This window comes from Orycteropus afer, unplaced genomic scaffold (genome assembly GCF_000298275.1).
Source record: "Orycteropus afer afer isolate SDZICR_OR568_19922 unplaced genomic scaffold, OryAfe1.0 scaffold00208, whole genome shotgun sequence".
Taxonomy (NCBI): Eukaryota; Metazoa; Chordata; class Mammalia; order Tubulidentata; family Orycteropodidae; genus Orycteropus; species Orycteropus afer.
In genome coordinates this window covers 6,044,618-6,053,246 of record NW_006921795.1, presented here as the reverse complement: position 1 = coordinate 6,053,246, position 8,629 = coordinate 6,044,618, and positions in this window count along the sequence as shown.

Below are 8,629 nucleotides of genomic sequence, written 5' to 3'. Positions count from 1 at the left end.
AACAAATGCTGGCGAGGTTGTGGAGAGATTGGGACTCTCATACACTGCTGGTGGGACTGTAAAATGATACAACTATTGTGGAAAGCCATATGGCGATTCCTTCAAAAATTGGAATTAGAAATACCATTTGACCCAGCCATTCCATTAGTAGGTATATACCCTAAAGAAGTGAGAGCCATGACAAGAACAGATATGTGCACACCCATGTTCATCCCAGCACTATTTACAATAGCCAAAAGAAGTAAACAACCTAGGTGTCCATCAACTGAAGAATGGATAACCAAACTATGGCACATACACACAATGGAATACTATGCAATGCTAAAGAATAATGCACAATCTGCAAAACATTGCATAACGTGGCTGAACTTGGAGGACATTATGCTGAGTGAAATAAGTCAATCACAAAAGGACAAATATTGTATTAGTCTCTTATTGTAAAAGTCAAGGAAAGGTTTATCTATTAAGGGAAATTTTCATTGCTTGTTACCAGCAGTGGGAGGGGACAGTGGGGAAGCTGTTAGATAGATAGAGATAAGTATTGATTTGGGTGATGAGAAGGACAATACCAAATGTGAGTGACCAATATGGTGGCATTGAGGAAGAGAAAGACATAGAGAGTTCCATGGGACGTACAGAAAACAAAGATGAACCCTTTTGCACATACAGTATTGCATTGTCAGTGAAGGCAATCATAGGTATATGGGTGGATAGATGGGTGGACAAGCTGAACTATTAGGTATGTCTATGAAATGGGGAATGTATCCAAGAACATGAATAGGGTTTGCAGACAATGGTCCTATAAATTTATGTGAATGATCAGAATTCCCAGGTGTATAGCAGAGCTGACAAGGGGCAAGGTTGTGGTCACTGCTTGGTCACAGCCAGCTACCCAGAGGGACTGAGTAGTTGAACCTGTGGGCTTGGGACCATAGTCATAGGGCACACCAAGCTCAATTGACATAACATACTACACAAAACATTGTTCCACCTCCTACTTTGGCGAGTAGCGACTGTGATCTTAAAACCTAGCAAGAGGCCAGCTAGATACAACGATGGGTCTCTCCTCATCCAGAGTAAAGAAGAATGAAGAAAACAAAAAAAATACATGGAAACAATTAGTCCTAGTGACTGGTACACCATCCGGTCTGCAGCCTATACGACTATGAGATCAGAAGAACTAGATGGTGCCCAGCTACCACTATCATCCACTTGGAAGGGGATCTATGTAGGAGATCCTTGATAGAGAGGGAGAACAATGTGCAACAAAACTCAAAATCATTTGGAGAAAAAAAAAAAAAAAGGACCAGGTTTGCTGGTCCGATAAAGCCTGGTGGAACCGCTGAGACTATTGTCCCTAGCTGCCCTTCAGGTCTGGAATTGAACCCACACCTGTGGTTTCCAGCCAAACAAAAGAAAGACACATGAGTTGAACATTTACCTGAGGTAGATACACTCCTTGGAGAGAACAATCATGGGTGAAAGAAGGGCTACTTATGCACAGGGAGACAGCTCAGGGGGCAGGAGTGCATAGAGGGATGGACACAGGGAAAAGGTAACTATGGGGAGGAAGTGGGAGGGGAGCTGTTGCATTGTGGTTAATTGTGGTCACTGTCATGAAACAATGGTACTGAAGGAGGAAGGTGAAGCTACAGTGAAGAAATTGGTGAAGAACAAGGCTCCAGGAACTGACAGAATATCCACTGAGATATTTCAACAAACGGATGCCCCACTGGAGGCACTCACTCAGTTATGTCAAGAGATTTGGAAGACAGCTACCTGACCAACAACTGACTAGAAGAGATCCATATTTGTATCCATTCCAAAGAAAGGTGATCCCACAGAATGTGGAAATTATAGAACAATATCATTAATATCGCACGCAAATAAGATCTTACTGAAGATAATTCAAAAATGGCTGCAGCAGTATATTGACAGCGAATTTCCAGAGGTGCAGGGTGGATTCAGAAGGCAACATGGAACAAGGGATATCATAGCTGCTGTCAGATGGATCTTGGCTCAAGGCAAAAAATACCAGAAAGATGTTTACTTGTGTTTTACTGACTATGCAAAGGCATTTGATTGTGTGCATCATGACCAATTGTGGATAACATTGAGAAGAATGGTAATTCCTGAACACTTGATTGTACTCATGAGAAACCGGTACATTGACCAGGAGGCCGTTGTTTGAACAGAACATGGGGACCATGCATGGTTTAAAATCAAGAAGGGAGTGCAGCAGAGCTGTATCCTTTCCCCATACTCATTTAATCTGTATGCTGAGCAAATAATCCGAGAAGCTGGACTATATGAAGAAGAACATGGCATCAGGATTGGAGGAAGAATCATTAACAACCTGAGATATACTGATGATACAATTTTGCTTGCTGAAAGTGAGGATGACCTGAGGTACTTACTGATGAAGGTTGAAGAATACAGTCTGCAGTATGGATTACATCTCAATATAAAGAAAATAAAAATCCTCACAACTGGACCAATAAGCAGCATCGTGATAAATGGAGAAAAGATTGAGGTTGTCAAAGAATTCATATTGCTTGGTTCTACAATCGACGCCAATGGAAGCAGCAGTCAGGATATTAGATGAGGTATAGCACTGGGCAAGTCAGCTGCAAAGGAACTCTTTCAAATGCTGAGAAGCAAGAATGTCTCCTTGAGAACTAAGGTGGTCCTGGCACAAGCCATGATATTTCCAGTTGTCTCATACGTATGCGAGAGCTGGACAATGAATAAGGAAGATCGAAGAAGAGTTGATCCTCTTGAGTTGTGGTGCTGGTGAAGAATACTGAAAGTACCATGGACTACTGAAAGAACTAACAGATCTGTCCTGGAGGAAATGCAGCCAAAATGCTCCTTGGAAGTGAGAATGGCCAGACTTCATCTCACCTACTTTGGTCAAGTTGTAAGAAGGGACCATTCCCTGGAGAAGGATGTCATGCTTGGTAGGGTGGAGGGTTGACCAAAGAGGGGAAGGCCTTCAACAAGATGGATTGACATGGTGGCTGTGACGATGGGCTCAAGTATAGCAGGGCTCATGGAGCTGGCGCAGATCGGGCAGTGTTTCATTCTGCTGTGCATGGGGTTGCTATGAGTTGGAAACAACTTGATGGCACCTAACAACAGCAACAACAATTTATGGCATAAAAAGACTGTCAAGCATAACTCAAAATGCACAAACAGCTGAAGACAAACTAGTGAATGGACCTTCTAAAAATTAAATTTTTATGTGCTTCAAAAGACTTCTCCAAAAGAGTAAAGAGAGAACCTATAGATTGGAAAAAAATATTCAGCAATGACATATCTGACAAGGGACTTAGCTCTAAAATTTATGGAAAACTCTAACACCTCAACAACAAAAAGACAAACAATCCAGTTTAAAAAAGGGCAGAAGACATGCATAGACATTTCACCAAAGAGGATATTCAGGTGGCCAACAAAGACCATTGGAAAGAAATGTTCCTAATCCTTAGTCATTAGAAAGATGGAAGTCAAAACAACAATGAGATACCATCTTGCCCCATCACTAGTAACAAAGTTTAACAAGACAGAAAACAACAAATGCTGGTGAGGATGTGGAGAGATTGGGACTCTCATACATAGCTGGTGGGACTGTCAAATGATACAACCATGGTGGAAAGCAGTATGGTGATTCCTTAAAAAGTTGGAAATAGAAATACTATTTGATCCAGCCATCCTATTACTAGGTATATACCCTAAAAAAGTGAGGGCCAGGACAAGAACTGATATGTGCACACCCATGTTCATCACAGCACTATTTACAATAGCAAAAAGATAGAAACAACCTAAGTGCCCAACAACAGAAGAATGGATAACCAAACTATGGTACATATACACAATGCAATACTATGCAACACTAAAGAATGATGCAGAATCTGCAAAACACCACATAACATGAATGGATTTGGAGGAAATTATGCTGAGTGAAATAAGTTAATCACAGAAGGACAAATACTGTATTAGTTTATTATTATAAAAAGTCAAGGAAAAGTTTATATATGGAAGGAAACTGTCTTTGCTGGTTACCAGGGGTGGGAGGGGAGGGGAGGGAATACTGCAAAACTTAAAAAAATAAAATAAAATAAAAATAAAAAATAGGTACTTAGATCTTGACAAAGCCTGGAGCCACAGTGAGACGAGGGAAGGATGCAAGAAAGTACATTCTCCTGCATCCCTCATCCTATGGGACCCTCAGTCCACCAGGCCTTGTCTGAGTTTCTCTGATCTGCGCTTCTTGATCTAGTCAGAAAACCTGCAACTCAACCATTCTCCCTCCCTTGCAGGCACCTCAGGAAAAACCTGTGGTAAGTGTCCTGAAAACCAGAATCTGAGTCTCTGGAATTCACATCTGTGACTGCTTAATAATGTTTGCTATAGTTTAGGCTCCACAAAAGCTGACCCTAAGACAAGGATTTAGGCATAAGTACTTTATTTGGAAAGTGGTCCTAGGAAGCTATGGCAGAGTGTGGAAACGAGTCAGGGAAAAGGCAATAATAAACGGTGGATCGTTGAGCAGGTTACTGCTTTTGGCAACTGGGACTCAGCTGCACCGGGGACCCTCAAGAGACTTCAGGCAACTCATGTCTCAATCATCCTACGGAAGGTGAGGATACTGAGGTGTTTATCCACCAATCCACCAACTCCTATCCCTTATTGGTTGAGAGCTACTCTGATAACTCCTGGCCATTTCTGTCCTGGCTCACAGAGACTGGAGGATACCTGCAGGCAGAGAGGCAGGAAGGTGGGAAACACTCATGAGTAAAAGGACTGTCCACAGAGCTGCAGGTGCTCTTGGGTAGGGAAAACTGATCACCACATAGCCTGTCTCAGACTACCTGCAGTGCCCCAGGGATAGAGGTGAGAGAAGGACTTTCTAATGGAAGTCTTCCAGCAAGGATACCAATGCTAGGAATTGGAGGGAGTGTCCTGTGACTTTTAAGTTTCCAAGGCTGCCTGGTTAAGGGGCTTTGCCCATAAATGCACCTATACAAATGATCATTGCTTTCAGGGTCTTGGGCACTGCAGAAGCACTGTCTGTGGAGTTGGACAGAAGTCTCACCTGCTACCTCTGGGGTGTTAACTCCTCTGGGAAGACAATGGCCTTAAAATTAGCCCCAGGCCATGGCTTAGCCTGTGGCAGTACAAGCAGTGCTGCCCCCTGATCAGGGCCCCTCTGGGCAGAGCTCACAGCCAGGAGATGGGCAGCGGTGAATGATAATGATAATTCCACATTTATACTTGGAATAACATTTATGTTTGTGAGAATTGTCTCCTTAGTTCTCACGGAACTTCTCATTGGTCTGGACTATTAATATTAGCTTCATGTTAGGTAGAAATTGATACTGCAATGTCCCCCAGGCACAGAGAAGAAGATAAACACAGCACAATTCTGATCTTCCTCTTGTCCTCAGAGTAACCCTAGAGGGGAAACAGTATCCCTACAAATATGGGAACTCCTGAGCTTGTGGAACTCATCCAGGTCATCACAGCCAGGTAGTGGCAGGGATGGAACACACCAGACCTGGATGAGTTGAACACTATAAAATCCTTGTCCTTACCAGTTTGCCATGATGCCGTTGTGTCAATTCCAATGCCTCATGACCCGATATGTGCAGAGTAGAACAGTGCTCCATCAATTTTCAATGGCTGATTATTTTTCTGATGCAGATCACTGGGCTTTTCCCGAGGTGTCTGTGGGTGAATTTGATCTTCTAACATTTGATTAGTAACTGAGGCATTAGATCTTTGTCCCACAATCCAATCAGGGAAATAATACTCTGAGGAACATGAAGAAAAAAAGTTAAACCACAACATAGTAACAGGAAGAGACCACAACCTAGAGTCAAACGTACCACACCCAGACATCTTGCTTGCCCTTCTTCCCACTCTCTTTACTAGTTCTGTGATGTTTCTAAGAATGTTTCTAAAAAAGCACTCAGAATGGCCCTTTGTGAGCAAAAGTGCAGCTGCTCCCACTCTGAAGCATGTGCCCACAACTCCACCCACCTGACTCTGCAAAGCAGCTGCCCACTCTCTTCAATCAAGGGAAAGGAGTCCAATAGCTGAAAGAAAGCAGGCCCTTTCATTAGGCCAAGGAGATGCCTCCCAGTAGGGTTTGAGCCCCCAGCTCTTGGGAAATTGCTGAGGAGGCAATAAAATTAGAAAGAAGCACAGCAAGCAAATTATACAGCCAGAGTAGAAGGTGGGGAGCCTTTCATTAACCCATTTAGTGGAGGCAGGAGACCCAGGGTAGAGGGAGGAAAGATGCTGGGGGAGGGAATAACCCACCTTCTGGGGGCTGAGGCACATTCCAAAATCTAGGTTCCACACCAGCCCCAGGCTCCTGCCTTCTTCCAGTCCTGTCCCCTCACTGTAGCCTTCACCAGAACCAAGTGAGTCTCAGAGGCACCACTTCCAACCTTTTGAATTCAAGCATCTGAGTGAGCTTCAGCATTAGTTTCCTCATCTGTAAAATGTGGCTCCTGAAGACCACGGCTTACAGGATATGCTGGGATTTAACTTAGACCAATAGTTCTCACCACTACTTGACTATCAGTGACTTCCATATTTCTATGATGCTGGAAGTTATACCATTGGTATTTCAAATACAGGGTCACCCATGGTTGACAGATTTTAGCGGAGCATCCACACTAAGACAGACTAAAGGCCATAGCCAGGTCTACTTTTGAGGTAAAAAACTGGCCACTGAAAACTTCATGAATAGCAGGCAAACATCTGATATAGTGCTGGAAGATGAGCCCCTCTCATTGGAAGGCACTCAAAATTCAACTGGGGAAGAGCTGTTCTTCAGGCAGAGTTGACCTTAATGACATGGATGGAGTAAAGCTTTCAAGACCTTCATTTGAGGGTGTGGCCCAACTAAAATGAGAAGAAGGAGCTGCAAACATCCATAATAATCAGAATGTGGAATGTATGAAATATGAATCTAGGAAAATCGGACTTTGTCAAAAATGAAATGGAATGCATAAACATCGATATCCTAGGCACTGTTGTTGCTATTTTCCCAGCCTTCCTTCCGAGGAGTGGCTGGTGAGTTTGAACTACCAGTCTTCTGGTTAGCAGTCAAGTGCCTTAGGCACTATGCTACCAGAGCTCCCATCCTAGGCACTAGTAAGCTGAAATGGACTGGTATTTTGAATTGGACAATCATATGGTCTATTATGCTAGGAATGAAATATTAAATAGGAACACTATAGAATTCATTAGGAGCTCTGGTAGCATAGTGCCAAAGGCACTTGACTGCTAACCAGAAGGCTGGCAGTTCAAACCCACCAGCCACTCCTCTGAAGGAAGGTTGGGCAATCTACTTCCGTAGTGATACTGCCTTAGAAACCCAAGGAGAGGTCACTATGAGTTGGGGCCGATTCAACGGCACATAACAACAACAACATAGAATTCATCATCAGAAAGTACATTTCAAGATTTATTCTGAGGTACAATGCTGTCAGTGATAGGATAATACCCATGTGCCTACGAAGAACATAAGTTAATACTATTATTATTCAAATTTATGAATCAATCACTAAAGCCAAAGATGAAGATATTGAAAATTTTTACCAATTTCTGCAGTCTGAAATTGACCAGACACGCAATCAAGATGTATTGATAATTACTGATGATTGGCCTGTGAAAGTTAGAAACAAAGAAGAAGCATCAGAGTTGGAAAATACAGCCTTAGGGATAGAAATTATGCTAGAGATCGCATGATAGAATTTTGCATGACCAATGACTTATTCCTTGCAAATACCTTTTTAAAATAACATAAATGGCCATTGTACATGTGGACCTTAACAAAACAAACAAACAAACAAAAAAAGTGGACCTTGCAAGATGGGATATATAGGAATCAAATTGACTACATCTGCAGATATAGACAATGGAAAAGCTCAACACCATCAGTCAGAATAAGGCCAGGGGCTTACCAGAACAGACTATCAATTGTTCATATGCAAGTTGAAGTTGAACCTGGAGGAAATGGAAACAAGTCCACAAAAGCAAAATATGACCTTGACTATATCCCACCTGAGTTTAGAGACCATCTGAAGAATAGATTTGATGGATTGAACACCAGTGACCAAAGGTCAAATGAGTTGTGGGATGACATCATACATGAAGAAAGCAAAAGGTCATTAAAAAGAAAAGAAAGGAAGAGAAGACCAAAATGGATGTCAGAAGAAATTCTGAAACTTGCTCTTCAATGTAGAGTAGCTAAGGGGAATGAAAGAAATGATGAAGTAAAAGAGCTGAACAGAAGATTTAAAAGGGCAGCTCTACAGGACAAAGTAAAGTATTACAATAAAGTATTTTTCAAGCTGAAAGGAAAAACTGAAGAAAAAATTCAAATCTCAAGCTGAAATATGGGCAAAATATTGAACAGTGCAGGAGGCATCAAAAATAGATGAAAAGAGAGAGTTCCAGCAAGATGGCGGACTAGGCAGAAGGATTGCAAAAACCCTCTTCAACAAAGAAAAGGGAAACCAATTAACACAGACACAGAAGATAATCTTGGACCTCTGAGACTTGAAGGGAAGGATACAGAATTGGACTAAACCCCAACTAGCAGAAGAATTTG